This window comes from Antechinus flavipes, chromosome 5 (assembly GCF_016432865.1).
Source record: "Antechinus flavipes isolate AdamAnt ecotype Samford, QLD, Australia chromosome 5, AdamAnt_v2, whole genome shotgun sequence".
In the NCBI taxonomy this organism is placed as follows: domain Eukaryota; kingdom Metazoa; phylum Chordata; class Mammalia; order Dasyuromorphia; family Dasyuridae; genus Antechinus; species Antechinus flavipes.
Genome location: NC_067402.1, coordinates 45,579,191 through 45,597,821, shown reverse-complemented (window position 1 = coordinate 45,597,821; position 18,631 = coordinate 45,579,191). Strand labels below are relative to the sequence as shown.

General features: G+C 36.9%; 1 long non-coding RNA gene across 2 annotated transcripts; it reads right to left on the bottom strand.

The window, feature by feature from the left end:
* Positions 1–4,533: 4,533 nt before the first annotated feature.
* Positions 4,534–15,581, bottom strand: LOC127539112 (uncharacterized). Of its 2 annotated transcripts, none has more exons than XR_007947845.1 (2): positions 14,318–15,581; positions 4,534–7,436 (listed from the first exon to the last, which is right to left on the bottom strand). It is a non-coding gene; the product is annotated as an uncharacterized LOC127539112 (long non-coding RNA). The 2 variants fall into 2 exon arrangements; XR_007947846.1 differs by having other exon boundaries at positions 14,473–15,581.
* Between the last annotated feature and the right edge of the window lie 3,050 nt (positions 15,582–18,631).

Sequence of the window (18,631 nt, the reverse complement as noted above, 5' to 3'; positions counted from 1 at the left end):
TTCGAGGATTCACTCTGCTGGAGGAGACTGAAAAGTATGGAAAGCAAGTTCATGTGAAGGGACTGGCCTTGGCAAAGGGAAGGGTCACTTCTTTGCCACAGACTGGGTGAAAGAGGGTGACAACAAGGGGATTTGATGAGAGTGAGAGAAGGCTCAAATAGCTTCAATTTTCTCAGCAAAGAAGCAAGGAACAACTCAGTCGAGGAAGGAGGGAAGGAGAAACTGGGACCACACTGCCTCCCACAAGAAGTACCTGTTGTCTCCAGGCTGTTAGCTTAATCTCCATGTTACTTCTTGGCCATTATTTCTAAAGCATACCCTCCCTTCCCTATATGACTTGTCTTCCCCTGGTAGAATGTAAACTCCATGATGAAAAATGCTGTCTCCCTCCAGAGAGAGAACTGATGAACTCTGAGTGCAGATGGAAGCACAGTATTTTTCACTTTATTTTTCTTGCTTTTTTCCTTCAGCGTAGGAATGTGGGAATACATTTTGTATTAAAAAAAGAAAGTATAGTCAAAATAGCAAGAGACTAATCTTGAGTTTCAAAAAGGCTTAGTAGATCATCAGACTTTCATTTTAGATTTAAAACTAATCCACATTATCACACTTGAGTTTTTCTATCCTCATCCCTACTCTTCTTTCCCCAACATTACCTTCTAGTCAATCAACCAGTTAACAAGCATTAATTAAGTACCTGCTGTGTGCCAGGCGCTTTCCTGGGTGACTAAACAAAATTCCACATGCTTCTCTGAAGTCTGTAGAGATGAATAAGACTGCAGAATTGTGAAGAACAGGAAACCCAAGCTTTGCAAATCCATCCAAAAGAATGTTCTCTCCTTGTTGGTTGAGGAAAAAAATAATACACTTGTACAGCCAATCTGTTAGAAAGGAAGAAAGGGATTTTTAAAAGGTTACTTCTCATGTCAATAGTAAAATCCAGGGTTTTCTTTCTCACTTCTGTAACTGAAGAATTGTCTAAGAATATTCTTGAAAATTGCCAGTTGGTTAATTGCTTGGGAAACTTTCTCATTTCTGATGTACAGATTGCCAAGTTGGATGCCACACATTCCAAAATCCTTACTGCAAGAGAAAACTGAATTACTTCTAGAACAATCCACTGTTCAGACATGTAAACTCAACCCACTTCTGTCTTGTTTAAAATTTTAAAAAAGTCACCAGCAAAAGTTAAGCAAACAATCACTTTGGTAAGACTACACAATAGTGGTATAAGTCTAAAGGATGGAGCTGGAATTATACTAAGTAAGTGACAAAAATTCCGTTTTTGGTTTGAAAAATTATAGGTATGGTGAATGGAACCCCATAGGGTGTTATGGGCCAGAACTTGAAACATGGTGTTGACTCACTGGAATTGATGAAGCAATGCTTGTGTGCTTGTGTTTGCACCACATTAGCTCACACACATTAGTTCATAAGTTTGGGAGATTCACAAGTCAGAATTCAGTATGAGATTCACAAGAATGAGATTCACACCTCCCACAATCCCACTCTCTCAGAGAAGTCAACCTTTGAGTTTACACCTCTAAAAGAGCATGAAAAGGAGCTGAGTCAGTGGAGTCAGTTGGGAAGATTGACAGAGTGAAAAGACTTGAGGAGATTGACAAGCCAGAGGCTGCAGTCGGGCAGAATGAAGGATTTGGAGGAGCAGAACCAACATTGAGATTGAAAACTGAAGATTCAGAGAGAGCTGCAAGAGCTCTTAGAACCAAGGAGGGAGATAGGCCTCTAAGAAAACTAACTGGGCTATTTTGGAAGAGACAATAAAAGATTGGATTTTAACTCCTGGCTGCATTTGAGATGATTATTGATCTGAACTGAAATTAAGGCTGCCTCCAGAAAACTTCCCCAAGAAACCTGCTCCCAAAGAGAACAATCATCATAGAAAAAGAAGAATATTACAATAGGGAAGTTAGAATGGGGATTAGAATGACACACCCTTTCTAGAAGGTCATCACAGAGTTGATTTGATGATGGTTCTGAAATGGAAAGGACTTAGGGATCCATGTCTAAAATTATTCCTTTGCTAGACATATGCCCCAAAATAGTCAAACAGTCTCCTATATACTAAAATGTTCATAGCAGTACCTTAGGAGTTAAGAACTAAAAACAAAATAAATACCACTTGATTGTCTAACCAAATTGTAAAGCATGAATATAATGGGACATTGCCATGCCTTATAAGAAAAATACAGAGATGCACAGGAAGACTTATATGAACAGATAATAAAGTCTGTTTTATATATATAACAGAACAAGAGTGGCAAACATACATTTTAATACAATAATTACAACAATGTAAATGGAAGGAAAAAATAGTAAAAACTAAATACTTGTAATTATAATAACCAAACTTGGCCCCAGAAAAGAGATAAAAGATGATACTTGTCTTCTTTCTCTACAGAGGTAGAGAGAAACACTCTGAGAATGGAATATATATATATATATATATATATATATATATATATATATATATATATTATCAGAGTCAACTGATAATTACTCAGTTTTGCTCAACAACCTTTTTTTTTTAAATTCTTTGATGAAAGGCCTTTCCCCTTCCCTTTCTCCCTCCCTCACTATCAATTCCTTCCCTCTGAGATGATCTTCCATTTACATTTATGTAGCCTGAATATACAACTTTTTGTTTGTTGTCTCCTTTCTAAAATGTGAATCCTATAAGATCAAGGACCATGTTAGTTTGTTTTTCCTTTTCTTTGAATTCCTTGTGCTTATAACATGTTTGGGCTTAATAAAACCTAAATTAGTTGTTTTTTTTTTTTTTTTTCTTTTACTTTCTGAGGGACAAGAGAAAGAAATTGGAATAAAAAGATGACACACACAACCCAAAATATAAGGGAGGATTCTGGAAAGATGGCAGAATAGGTTGGTAAATTCAAGCTCTCCAGATTTTTCCTATTAATAGAACAAATTTGTGCCTCAGAAGAAAAATCAAGAAGACCTGGGGCAGAACAGGGATTTTAATTCGAGAAAATCCGAAGACTCCAAGTCAGAGATTAACTATGTACTTCCGGACTAGCTCTATAGAAACACCCAGTGGGAACCCCTGGGATTTGAGGGGTTTGGCTAGAGCTTCTTCACAAAAACTTTTATAGAAACTCCAGACAGCGTGGGGAATTGGGGGTCTGAGTCTGGGAAAACTGAGGGAATCTCTGCTGATTAGGAATATCAGGTCCAGCTGTGCTGCAGAGACACTGGCCCTGGGCGAGAAGGAACCAGCACACAGGGAGTACAGAAGGAGTGGAGCAGAGATACTACTGGCTGTGGGCATTTGCTAGAAGGGGGAGGGAGCTCTTGGTTTGGGGTTCCTGGTCAAAAGGCAGAGCTGAATTGAAACCAGAGGCACCATCCCCCATCCCATGATTTAGAGGCATTTATACTAATACTTCTCAGTTAAAAAAAAAAATGAATCGTCAAAGAAGAGAGACCCCCAATCATAGAAATTTGCTATGAGAATAGGGAATATTGGGGCTCATCTTCAGAAAAGTATACTGAAGAAAAAAAAGCTGCTCCTACCCCAAAAATAATGTTAAATGGCTCCCTGCCCAGAGAGAATTTTTAAAAAAGAACTCAAAAAAGAATTTAAAAATCAAATAAGAGACATTGGGGGTGGGGGGAACTATCCAAGAAAAACAAGATGATCAATGAAAAAAAGTTAACCAACTAGAAAAGATATAGAATCTCAAAGATGAAAATAACTCTTTGGAAGCCAGTAAAGCTATGAGAGATGAAGAAATAACACAGATTATAAAGAATGAAAAAATAGAACAGAATGTGAAACATTTTATAAGAAAGAGAACAGATCTGGAGAATAGATCAAGAAGAGAAAATATAAGAATAATTAGACTATCTGAAAGCTATAACCAAAAAAGAACATTGATACAATAATGCAAGAAATAAAACAAGAAAATTGTCCTGGAGTGATAAAACATGAGGGAAAAGTAGAAATAGAAAAAAATCCACTGATTACCACCTCAAAGGGATCTTTTGTGGAAAACAGTAAGGCTGACATGACAGACTTTTAGAGGCAGTTCTTCAGCAACCACACAAGGCAAAAACTGTACACAATCCACCAAAACAAAAACAGGGGCTTTTTAGCCAGAGTCTACAAATCACTGTTTTCTGTGGTCACCTAATTTCAGCCACTTTTAAGTCAGAGCCTCTGTAGAATGGCTGGCACTAGAAACCTGGACTCAGTGTGGCTGCAAATACCATACCATTCTTTCTCCATTAAGGTTCCTGCGTGTGAGAAATGTCACCCACGACTGCAAGGTCCCTCCCGAAAGCTTCTCTGTGACCCGGACGATGTAACATTCGCTACTGTACTTGTGAATCTGACCTCCATTCTGGGAAATCCATTGCTTTTGCTGAGGCCAGTGCTATGAACAAGGCCATCCTAGCCTCAGCGGAAGAGGTTAATCTGAAAGGGAATTGTTGTCTTTTCCTTAACACCTCTGTCCTCATAGGATACAATCAATATAAAATATTCCAGAGCAAAATAGCATTTGGAGGGGCAGAACTTTTCCTGGCCACAGACAGGAATATTAGTGCCAAATTTCAAAACTCCCAGATCAAAGAGAAAATTTTGTAAGAAATAAAAAAAAAAAAACAAAAACAATTCAAATACACTGGAGCTACAATTAGAATTATACAGAACTTATCAATAGCCACAATAAAAGACTGCAAGTCCTGGAATCATCTCGCAGAGGTCCTCAAACTACGGCCTGTGGGCCAGATGTGGCAGCTGAGGACGTTTATCTCCCTCACCCAGGGCTATGAAGTTTCTTTGTTTAAAGGCCCACAAAACAACGTTTTTGTTTTTACTATAGTCTGGTCCTCCAACAGTCTGAGGGACAGTGAACTGGCCTCCTATTTTAAAAGTTTGAGGACCCCTGATAAGGCAATCAAAAGAATTAGGCCTGTGACCAAAAATATCACATCCAGCAAAATTATCTACAATATTGAAGGAGAAAAAAATGGACAATCAACGAACTTGCAGATTTTCAGAACTTTTTATCAACCAAACCTGAACTCAATAGAAAATTTAACATATAAGAGCCACCATCAAAGATCAATTTCAAGAAACTTAACAAAATCTATAAAGAAATAAGGAGAGGGATGGTTAGACAGGGAAGCAAAGGGTGTAGAAAGAAAACTAGGATCCATGAATGAGAGGAGGCTGCAAAGCAAGTTAAAGAGTAGAATTAAAGCAAAGAGTTAGCTGGATAGGAAAGATGTGTGTGTGTGTGTGTGTGTGTGTGTGTGTGTATCCATATATCTATATCTGCCCTTATTTAACTATAGTCTGCGTGGGGGAAGTGTAGGGGTAGGGAAATGCAAGGGGGAAAAAAGAATAAGATGAAAAAGGTACAGGACAGAGAATAAAAGAACCTACAAGGAAGTAAAGAAAAGATGGATATTCATGAATATAATTTCTTCTACTATTATATATCTTTTCTTGAACTGGTAATTTATTGTTACATGTTTTGAATCCTCCTTAATATTCTGCTGAGCACATGATAGTGTTTTGTTTTGTTTTGTATTCCTTTCTGTTTTTCTTTTTTCTTATTTTTTTAATAATTTTTTTTAAAAATCAAAATATATTTGTATAAATTTCCTTCAATTTCAGTTTAAAATCCTCAAGTAGGTCCTTGCAAAGAGGCTTCCTTCTCTCACACACCTCAAAAGAATTCTTATTTTTCACCAGGGATAGCTTTAAGTTTTCAAGTTCTTGTTGGGCTAACAACATTAAAGAAAGTTAAGAGAAGAATGACCTTTTCTTCAAATCAGATAGCTCTTTGCCTTTATTAGAAACTAAATCTTATATAAAACTTATAGCAGCCCTGATAAACTAAGTGATACAGCGTTGAACTCGACCTGAGTTCAAACTTAGTCTCAAACACTTCCTAGCTGTGTGACCCTGGAAAAGTCATTTAAACTCTACTTCAGTTTTCTCATCTGTAAAATGAGCATAATAATAGTCCTTACCTCTCAAAATTGTTGTGAAAATTAAATGAGATTACATATGTAAAGCATTTTCTAATACGTAATAACAGTACATTGCTATGTAACCATATGATATTGTTATGTTACATGTATAATAAAATATATTGCACTGTAATTATGTAATAATGTATATATCATATATGTAATCACTCAATTTTGTCATATTGAATAATTTTATAATAACAACAATAATAGCTAACATACAAACTATATTCCAGGCACTGTTAAAGTGCTTTCAGATTATCTCATTTGATCCTCAAAATAACCCAGGGAAGTTGGGACTATTATTATGCCCATTTCACAGATGAGGAAACGGAGGCAAACAGGTTAAGTAATTTGCCCAGGTTCACCATGAAGAATGTGTGGATGTATTTGAATTCAAGTCTTCCTTCTGATTTGAGGCTCTACCTGCCATACCACCCAGCTGCCCCAAATATACAGATACTAGCTATTATTGTTGTTGCAGTAGGAGAAGGAGGGGTGGTTGGTAGTAATAGGTAGTAATAGTCATCATAGCAGTCATGGTAGTAATGGCAGCGGCAGGAGTTGTGGAGGTGAAGGTGGGGCAGAGCATTGCAGGGACAGTTCCCAGCAGTCTTTCAGAAAGAGATTTACCAAATCAGTGACACCCACAATAACACATTTGACCCTCACAATAAACCTCCTGGCTGTAGGACAACAAATATTATAAAAGTCCAGACTCTCAGGGACCATTAAGCCATTCCTGTGTCTGCCCAAGAATCTCCCTCTCTGACATCCTGACAAGTGAATATCCAGCAATTAACACATCTTTTGTTTTTATTTCAATAACTTCCCAACTGCATTACTATAAGAGCCAAAGTAGATTTGCTCAGAGTGGGAAAAAGGTGTGGTAAAGCAGCCTGTTCTGCTTTGATCCTCTGGTGTTTTGGGAAGGTTTTCCTTGCATCAAGTCTAATTTCAACCTCTCTGCCTCCTAGGATCTGTTTTCTGGGGCCAAGCAGAACAAATCTAATCTCTCTTCTGAAGGGCAGCTTAACCATTTGAACACTAATGTCATGTACCTATCTTCACTTTGCTGGACTAAACACCTTCATATAAACTTCCTTCATTCTGTAGCATGGCCTCCAGTCCCCCACCATCCTGGTCACAACTCTAGCTTGCCAATATGCTTTTGAAATGAGGCTCCTAGAACTGGACAGACTGCTGCAGATGTGATCCGGCCACGGGAGAGTCCAGCAGTGTGCTCCCTCTGGCGCCTTTCTTGAAGTTGGGGCTGTCATGTCACACAGTTGGCCCCTGTGGAGCTTCGGGTGCATTGGCTCATAGATGGTTTTCATTGTACTTGTCTAGCCACAGCCAGACCATCCCTTCTCACCACTACCTGGGCTTCTGGGTCTCAGTTTCCTCATCTGGAAAAAGAAGAAACAAGATTAAGTAGTGGCTAAAGTTCTTTCCATCTCTAGGATTCCGTGTTTCTATCCTACTGTGCCATAAAGCTCTAGGGAGTTACATCAGACAGTGGTCATGCTGGAGCTTATTTGGGTATGATAGTCCTGGGTTCCCACAGAGAAAACCCAACAGAACTCCACAACCCCTCCTTGCTAAAACTCCCCGGAAATGGGACTGCTCTGGAGCTGGCAAACTAAATAAAAGGTTTATGTTACAGGGAGGAAACATAGAATCACATCTGCACAGAAAAATAATAGACATTTCCTTCTCCTATTTAGACCAGAATCATCTTCTGCCTTTCCTGGGATTTAGTAATGTCCCTGATTCCCAAAGGGCTGAGAGTGTGCAGAAGACCTCCAGGTCCTCCCAAGCCTGGACAGGTTTCTGATACTTGTCCAACATCTCTGAGCTGGAGGGGATGCCTCTACCTTTCCCAGACTAAAAATTCCCTCTGTAGCACTTTTGCTAAGCAAAGGAAGGGGCAGGATTGTGGACTTGGAGCCAGGAGATGCCCCCCCCAATAAACCCCAGTGAGCATCACTTAATCTTGTCCCTATCATTTCCCACAAAATCTGGCTGTGACAACAATTGGCCATGTAGCTTGGGCCATTTCATTTGTCTGGAGCAGTTTCCTCCTCTATAAAATGAATGTCTTGGGCCAGATGTTCTAACAGTCAATTCCATTCAACAAATTCTTATTCGGTGTCTACTGGGTGCCCGGCACGATGCCAGGGGCTAGGAGCTCCCCCTGCCCTTGAGCTCAGGTGGTCTGTGATGACAGGTGGAAGGAATAAGTCAGAATGGCATCTTTGTGCGATGCTGGTGAAAAGCAGCTGACTGCTCCACACACCTTTGGCTTGCATTTATATGGTGTTTTCAAAGTTTGCAGAGTGTTTTTCAAATATGATCTCACTTTATCCTCCCAACCACTCTGGAAGCAAGGTGCTATTATTATTATCCTCATTTAACAAATGAGGAAACTAAGGCATAAGAAGGTATCACACAACTAGGTATCAAGAGATAGTATTTAAACATAGATCTTCCTGATTCCCGATCCAATCACCATCAACTGGGCCACCTAACTGCCGCTATTAAATGCCTGCTATGTGCCAGGTTTTAAGGACACAAAGACAAAAATGGAATAGCCTCTGTCCTCGGGGAGCCTATGTTCTTTTGAGGAGAGAGATGACAACATGCATACATAGAAACATAAGCAAATTGATCTTACTAGACAAGAGGCCAGAACACTCTCATTCCCGCAGAGTGACATTTTGGGATCTCTGCCCAACAAAAATAGGGAGCTGGAATAAAATATCCATCTGGAAGGCAGGAGAGGGTTCATCCCTATTATGGGCACCATGTTCAAGGTAGTAGTTAGTATATATCCCATAAGAACTGGGCATAATAAAAAGCATTCCAGCTCCCCCAGTTAGGTCTTTGTTGCTTAGTCTGATATGCCATGAACTTGCAGAATGTAAGATGCTCCATATTCAGTGAAAAACACACAAGGGTTATAAACCAAACAAATTACCTTTGACTTACCTATACGGCTCTCCTCCTTCAGCATTGAAAACCTAGAGCTAAGAGCAATATAAAGCAGGTTCTAAAACATCCATGCTTTTTAAACAAAGTTCTAGTTCTAAGAGGTTGACAGAAGCATCCTGCTAAATTACCCAGATTTCAAAGCTTTATTTTATCCATGCCAGCCCCAATTTCTCTAATTCCAAGGGTGATTTAGAGGTAAAGGGCAGGGAAAGAGACTAAAGAATAATCTATGGAATACTGCTAGGAGACAAGAAAAGATGAGCTGATTGATTTTAGAAAAACATGGAAAGATTTGGACCTATGAAGAAAAATGCTATTCGCTTCTAGAGAAAAAACTGACAAATAGAAATTTGTACAGTATGGTCTTACATAAAGACATGCCTTTCTATTACTTTTTCTTCCTTGTTAAAAAATGAGTTGATAATAAGAACTAAAATAACAGTGGAAAAAACAAAGGCCCCCAAATTATAATGCAGCCCATAAACAGTACTGGATATCTGACACACAGGCAGGAAATCCTTTTTTAAATCCAGAGTCATTAATTCATAGGGGGGAAAATTAACTAAAAGGCACACATGAAAAAAGATTAAAGTTAATGTGTTTTTGCCTTAGAGAAAGCAGAAGTACAAATCATATCTAATTAAAATTAAAACCACACTATATAGCCACATTCAGCAAAAACTAAATATATACATTTTGATTTCATATTATGGTCAATTCTGAGAGATTATACCACCTTTCTGCCTCAGTTTACACAATGAAATTGGAAAGAACAACAACAATGAAACAATAGAAAGAGCACCTTGAAATGATAATGACCAAGCTTAGACTCAAAGAAAAGTTACAAGAAGACACTTCTCTCCTGCTTCTTTGCAAAGGTGGAGATCCATGAATATGGAATAATGATTTTTACCATATGATAGTTAGTTTTGTTGAATCTTTTTTTCTTCTTCTTTTTAAATTCTTTATCATAGGGAATTTTTTTTTTTCTGGGACAAGTAGACAATAGAATGCAATAAGAAGTATAGGTAAAATGCTATATGAATTATTTGAAAATATAGGGAATGAAGGAGTCCTACCAAATTCCTTTTATGACACAGACATGGTACTGATGCCTAAACCAGGCAGGTTGATAACAGAGGAAGAAAATTATAGACCAATCTCCCTAATGAATATTGCTGCTAAAATCTTAAATATTAGCAAAAAGACTACAGAAAATCATCCCCAGGATAATACACCATGATCAAGTAGGATTTATACCAGGAATGCAGGGCTGGTTCAATATTAGGAAAAGTATCAGTATAATTGGCCATATCAATAACCAAATTAACAAAAAACTATATGATCATCTCAATAGATGCAGAAAAAACATTTGATAAAACCCAACATCCATTCCTATTAAAAACACTTGTGACTATAGGAATAAATGGACTTTTCCTTAAAATAATCAGTAGCATCCATTTAAAACCATCAGTAAGCATCATATATAATGGGAACAAACTGCAACCATTCCCAATAAGATCAGGAGTGAAACATGGTTGCCCACTATCACCGTTACTATTCAATGCTGTATTGGAAATGCTAGCTTTGGCAATAAGAGTTGAGAAAGAGATTAAAGGAATTAGAGAAGGCAATGAGGAAACTAAATTATCACTCTTTGCTGATGATATGATGGTATACTTGGAGAACCCCAGAGATTCTACTAAAAAGTTATTAGAAATAATCCACACTTTAGCAAAGTTGCAGGATACAAAATAAACCCACATAAGTCATCAGTATTATTATATATCACTAATAAAATCCAACAGAGTTACAAAGAGAAATTCCATTTAAAGTAACTACTGATGGTATAAAATATTTAGGAATCTATCTGCCAAGAGAAAATCAGAAACTTTATAAGCAAAACTACAAAACACTTTCCACACAAATAAAGTCTGATCTAACCAACTGGAAAAATATCAAATGCTCTTGGATAGGGCAAGCAAATATAATAAAGCTGACAGTACTACCTAAACTAATCTATTTATTTAGTGCTATACAAATCAGACTCTCAAAAAACTATTTTAATGACCTAGAAAAAATAACAACAAAGTTCATATGGAGAAACAAAAGGTCAAGAATTTCAAGGGAATTAAAGAAAAAATCAAATGAAGGTGGCCTAACTGTACCAGATCTAAAATTATATTATAAAGCAGTGGTTACCAAAACCATTTGGTATTGGCTAAGAAATAGACTAGCTGATGAGTGGAATAGGTTAGGTTCAAAGGACAAAAAAGTCAATACCTTTAATAATCTAATGTTGGACATACTCAACGACTAGCTGATGAGTGGAATAGGTTAGGTTCAAAGGACAAAAAAGTCAATACCTTTAATAATCTAATGTTGGACATACTCAACGACCCAAGTTTTTGGGATAAGAACTTACTCTTTGACAAAAATTGCTGGAAAAATTGGAAATCAGTATGGCAGAAACTAGGCATTGACCCACACTTAACTTGACCAAGATAAGGTCAAAATGGGTTCATGACCTAGGCATAAAGAATGAGATTATAAATAAATTGGAAGAGCATAGGATAGTTTACCTCTCAGACCTGTGGAAAAGAAAGGAATTTATGGCCAAAGAAGTACTAGAGATCATTATTGAACACAACATAGAACATTTTGATTATATTAAATTGAAAAGTTTTTGTACAAACAAAACTAATGCAGACAAGATTAGAAGGGAAGCAATAAACTGGGAAAACGTTTTTATAGTCAAAGGTTCTGATAAAGGCACCATTTCCAAAATATATGGAGAATTGAATCTTAATTTAAAAGAAATCAAGCCATTCTCCAATTGATAAATGGTCAAAGGATATGAACAGATGTTTCTCAGATGAAGAAATTGAAACTATTTCTAGCCATATGAAAAAATGCTCCAAGTCATTGTTAATCAGAGAAATGCAAATTAAGATAACTCTGAGATACCACTACACACCTGTCAGATTGGCTAGAATGACAGGGAAAGATAATGCGTAAAGTTGGAGGGGATGCGGGAAAACAGAGACACTAATACATTGTTGGTGGAATTGTGAATACATCCAGCCATTCTGGAGAGCAATATGGAATTATGCTCAAAAAGTTATCAAACTGTGCATATCCTTTGATCCAGCAGTGTTTCTACTGAGCTTATATTCCAAAGAAATCTTAAAGAAGGGAAAGAGACCTGTATGTGCAAGAATGTTTGTGGCAGGTCTCTTTATAGTGGCCTACACTACAAAGATGGGGGAAAAATTGGAACAAAAGGTTTGGAAATTGTCAATGCTGTAAAATTACCCATGCATACAACTTTAAATAAAAAGCTACAATTAAAAAAAAAAAAAGAAAAAGTATAGGTGATAGTTAACCCCAAAAATATCAAGGAAAAATATTTTTAAAAATACCAAGAATGGATGAAACTTATCTAAAATTGGGCAAAACTTGAACTTCTAGCCATTGATTAAAAAGACACTTTGGGAGATGCAGAAATACTTGTTACGATGACTCAGAAAAAAAGATCATGTAGATCATGTTCCATGTGACAAAGATGGTAATTGACTCGTGCAGAGAATTTCCTTTTCTTCCTCTGCTCCCTTTCTGAGAGGGAATTGGTTCTTTCTGTGTCTCATTTGTACCGTAAAGGACAATTACTTCTGAAAAGATAACAAAGTTTTTGCCCACCTCTCAAAAACTGGCACAAATTTATTTTTTTTTAAATTGAACTTGACAAACACCAACATATATGAACATATGTGAATATACATATTATACAAAGAAAAACAGAAAAAAGGATGGTAGATGAAAATGCAAATCTCCATTAGTTGTAGCTTGTTGCTGGCTTTAAAAAAAATAAGTATCAAATGAGTTTGGCACGTTAGTTCCAACCTTGTCCAGATCTTCCTTAATGCTAGAGCCTTCTGTCCCTTGATTATCTCCAGTTTAGCTGGTCAGTGGTATATTTGTACATGGCTGTTTCCTTGTGGTCTCCCACAATGGACTGTGAGGTCTCTGAAAGCAAAGACTTATCAAAGGATTTGTTTGTTTTGGCAACTCACTGCCTGGACCACAGTAGGTGCTTGATAAATGCTTGTGGATTAACTATTGGTCTTCTCCCTCTGAGTAAAAGAAACTATTTTCATTAACTTGTAGCTGCATGGCTTACAACATTTTAAAAATTGTCAACTGTAAAGTCAATTGACTCAACATTTTCCCTTTGATACTCTCAATGTAATTCTTCTAAGAGCAAAACTAGTTATATACTCTACACAGAGCATGTGTATTCTCGACCTACTGAATGCTAAGCCTATATCATTTCCTTCTCTAAAATTCTTATGTTAAAAAAAAAAAAGGCAGGTTTTTAGTCAAGGCTTCCAAATGTTCTCACATTTTACAACAACATTACTATTATTTAAGATGTTCTACTATACACTGCATGTCTAATGGAGAGATGGGGGGAGGAATTTTCAACATGGGAATTTTCTACATCAAAGAAATCACACCCAGACTCTGACACTAGGAAAGAAAGAAGGAAAGGAAATTCAGGCAATGCCTGTGTTTTACAAAAATTATCTCATTTGATCCTCAAAATAACCCTGTGAGGCTGGTTTTATTATTCACCCCATTTTACAAATAAGGAAATTGAGGCAAACAGAGAATAAATGATTTGCCCCAGATTGCACAGCTACTGAGTATGATACCAAATTTGAATTCAGATCTTCCTGACTTCAGTTCCAGTGTTCTAATAAAAACAACTTGAATTGGAGGTAGGTAAATGGCACACATGGAGTCAGGAGGACCTGAGTTCAAATCCCATCTCAAAACACTTGACACTTAACTAGTTGCGTGACTCCTGGAGAGTCCTTTAGCCCCAATTATCTTTCCAAAACAAACAAAACCTAACAACAAAACAAAAGCCTATCTACTGTCACATATAGCCTTTAAGCTTGAGGGATCTATATGTATATGTGTACACACATATTTATTATACATACATGCAGATTTGAACTTCACAGAATTAGAGAAGACAGCAGACCCATTTTATAGATGAGGATAATAGACTCAGAAAAGAATGATGTGCTCAAGGTCACCTAGCTCTATGGGTGTTCCCTGAGCCTCAGACCATTGCTTCAGCCTCTATGCCAGGGGCTGGCCTTCCTTCTTTTCCCACCTCCATCCTTCCTCCCAGTCCTCCTGAAAGGGAGGGCAGGTCTGGTCCCTGCAGCCATCCCCAGTGCACTTGACTTTCCCCTTGAACCTGGGCTTGCTGGCTGGCTCATACCTGAGGGGCCCCCCATCCAGGATGCCCCGCATCCCCGATCTTGCAGGCGGGACATCAGCCTGGGGTCCAGCCACAGCATCCCTCCAGCTGCCAGCTCTGTCAGCTCCAGTGACTTGTTGCCTCTGTGGATGGGCCACAGACTAAAGTGTACAAACCTGAGCTCTGCCGTCCAGCTGCTCAGTCCATGCCGAGATGTCCCTTCTCCATCTGGTTTCCCAGTCCTTTTGACCTTCACATTAAACAATCTAGCACATTGTTGCAACACAAACCATGTGTTTTGTGTCCCAACCCATGGCCCGGTTTTTTTTTTTTTAAACCACAATCTTTACAATGAAGCAACTGTCACAGTGTGTTCCAATAAGTATCAACTAATGTTCATCTTTCATCAAATGCCATTTAACTGCTACTGTCAGATATGAGTAAGCGATCACAGAAACATTCTAAGTTATTGTAATAACCTATTAAAATTTAATACCAAATATAACCTCAAGTGCTATATTAAGTCCAAGAGGTTTGATTATTTTTCCAGTACTCGCTCCTTATTGAAAAAGCAACTAAAATGATCGTGCAAAAGATATAAATCAAGAAGGAAAACTCTGTAAGTAAATGAGGGAAAAAAGTTTATTTGCTTGACCTGAATTTTTCATCCTTACCATAAAAACAAAATCCCAATTCAGACATATTCACCAAGAATTTACTGTATGTAAAAATGGAGTACCATGTACCTTGCAGAATAAAAAGGAAAGGAAAGGTTTGGTTTCTAAAGATAATTTCTTTAGTACAAGCCAATAGAATCCTTGGCTTTCAGACTTTATGAACATACCTCCCTTTATACAAAAAAAATTTTGTGCCCCTCCCCATTTCATATAAAGTAATTTATGCAAATAATTTCAGCAACCTTACATTTTATTCAAATAAAATTGATTTATTAAAAGTTTAAAATCATAGAAAATAAAAACAAATCATGTGATATAAAATACAGCTTATATATAGATAAAATTCTCATATTTATGGCAAAATGAAAATATAATTTCAATGGATATTTTTTGATAACAAAATATGGTGTCACTGTGTAATGTTGAAGAAACTGAGGTAAGATAGAGATTAGAGAGTTTTTAATATTTTATTTGGGAGGGAGAGATTTACTGGAGATCTAGTTAAATCCATTCTGCCTCCAGGGCTAAATGACACTTTCTTCTCCAAGAATCCAGCAGCAAATGTGAGTTCTCAATCACACAAGCATACACACACATACACACACACACACACACACACACACAGGGAGCTAGGGTAGACTGAAGCAGGGGCGGAGTCAGAGCACTGAGAACAGGAAAGAAGTATCAATATGCTTCTGACAGGGTGGGGGGAGGCACCAGACCTTGTGATAAGTTGGAATCAAGAAGAACAGTGACAGAATGGGGGGAGGCACCTGACATTCTGTTAAGTAGGGAAGGTCTGGGGTCATGATGTCTAAAATATAAGGTCTTTCTCCTTATCTGGCTCAAACATCCTGATGATTAGAAGGGAGGGATGGTGTTGCACTCAGGGAATTGAGGCAGAGCAATTAAGGAACTGAGGCAGAACAATTCAGGGAAACTGAGTCAGGATAACAAAAGGGAATTGTAGCACAACAACTGGATTATACTGTTAATCATAATTCTTTTTCAACCACTAATTGAAATTGGGATTTTCTTTTAACAACTGAAATAGAAACCAATAATACTAAAATTTCCATCTGTTTGCTTAATAAAAACTAAAGAGCTATTTTTATGCTATCATAAGATAAGGTTATTAATCACTTTTGTTTATATGGAGTAAAGTTAAATATTATATTTCAGGGTGGCAAATAATTTCCTTATCCATTCATATTTAGAAACTTCTAACTCAAATTAAATGAGAATTGCTTCTGGTCAAATGATTAATAAATAAGTCATTACTTTCTTCTATTTTACTTATAGGAAAAGTTTTTTAAATTAGAAAACATTAAAATTCATAAATTGATTATCCAAATGCAGCCACATCTTTCTGGCACAAAGTATGAATATGAATTTGTGGATCCTGCACTGAATTAGAGTAATTGTCTTTTAAAAAATATCTAGCAAAGACACAACTTAAGAATGAAATCTTTTTTTTTAATTATTATGTAATAATTTAATATATATTATATAAAATGAATTTACTTCATATGGAACAATGGCAAAGGGCTATAAAACTATACATACTCTTTGATCAAGCAGTGTCTCTACTGAAGAGATTATAGAAAAGAGAAAAAGATGCACATGTGCAAAAATGTTTGTAGCAGCCCCTTTCTGTGGGGGCAGGGAACAGGAAACTGAGTGGATACCCGTCAGTTGGGGAGTAGTTGAGTAAGTCATGGTATATAAATGCCATGGAATATTATTGTTCTATAAGAAGTGATCAGCATCATGATTCCAGAAAGGCCTGGAGAGACTTACGGAAACTAATGCTGAGTTAAGCAAATGGAACCAGAACATTATACACAGTAACAGCAACATTGTGTGATAATCAACTATGATAAACTTAGCTCTTTTCAGCAACACAATATACTTAAGGCAATTCTAATAGATTTGCAATGGAAAATGCTATTCCATCCAGAGAAAGAACATTACAGATTGACTGTGGATAGAAGCATAGTATTTTCACCTTTTTTTTTTTCTTTTTTTTTTTTTCCTCTTTCGTTCTGATTTTCCATTCACAACATGACTAATGGAAATATGTTTAAAATGAATGTATAACTTAAAAGAGATTTGCTTGCTGTCTTGGGAAGGGAAGGAGAAAAAAAATTTGTAACTCAAAATCTTACAAAAATGAATGCTGAAAATTAACTTTACGTGTAATTGGAAAAAATAAAATATTAAGTGGGGGAAAATGAAGTGAATTTGCTTCATCTTTTATTATCACTATGAAAAATGGTTAATTTCTTCTCAGAATTGATGCTAAGTGAAATGAGCAGAACCAGGAGATTATTATATACCTCAACAATGATACCGTTTGAGGATGTATTCTGATGGAAGTGGATCTCTTCGATAAAGAGAGCTAATTCAGTTTCAATTGATCAAAGATGGGCAGAAGCAGCTACACCCAAAGAAAGAACTGGGAAATGAATATAAACTGCTTGCATTTTTGTTTTTCTTTCCGGATTATTTATACCTTCTGAATTCAATTCTCCCTGTGCAACAAGAAAACTGGTTCTGCACACATATATTGTATCTAGGATATACTGTAACCTATTCAACATGTAAAGGACTGCTTGCCATCTGGGGGAGGGGGTGGAGGGAGGGAGGGGAAAAATCAGAACAGAAGTGAATGCAAGGGATAATGATGTAAAAAATTACCCTGGCATGAGTTCTATCAATAAAAAGTTATTTAAAAAAATAATAATAATTTCTTCTCAGAGAGTGTAATGCCTGAGAAACTGGGGCAAGATAGAGATCAGAGAGTTTTTAGTATTTTATTTGAAAGGGAGAGATTTACTGGGACCAAATGGATCCATGGTTTGGTTCCAGGGCTGAATGAGATTATCGTCTCCAAGAATCCAGTGGTGAATGTGGGGTACAGAGATTCTTTATAGGGTGATAGGAACAATGACATAATGGGGAGAGGCACCAAAGATGGGGAGAGGTATCTGATATTCTAAAATATAAGATCTTTTATCCTTATCAAATATTCTTATGATTAAGAGGGTGGGATAGTTTTGCACCACCAGAGGTGGTGGTTTTGATCAGAATAATTAGGAACTGAGGCAAAACAATTTAGGGAGGCTGAGTCAGGACAATTAGGGAAACTGAGCCAGGACAGTAAAAGGGAACTGTAGCACAACAGAGAGTGAATCTTTTTTTTTTTTTTAATGAATGAAAAAGCATTTATTAGTTGTTAATTATACACCAGTCACTGGGGTTACAAATAGAAAAGCAAGCTAATTCCTTCTATCAAGGAACTCCATTTTTTAATGGAGGAGACAAACCAAATGAGAGGGCTCCATAGTCCTTAGGGTGAATTTTTTTTTCCAATACTATTTCCAAAACACATGCAAAGATATTTTTCAACATTCATCCTTGCAAAACCTTGTTTTCCAAATTTCTCTTCTTTACCTCACCCACCTCCCTCTCTACTAGACAGCAAGTAATCCAATACAGATTAAACATATGCAATTCTTCTCTATATATTTCCATATTTATCATGTAGAGTAAATATCTTTTGAAGTACTTTGAGATAAGAAAGGCAGCATGTAAGCTTTCAGAAGATTACACTGTTTTTGATAACTTTTTTTTTTTTACGGGGCTGTTGTTTTGT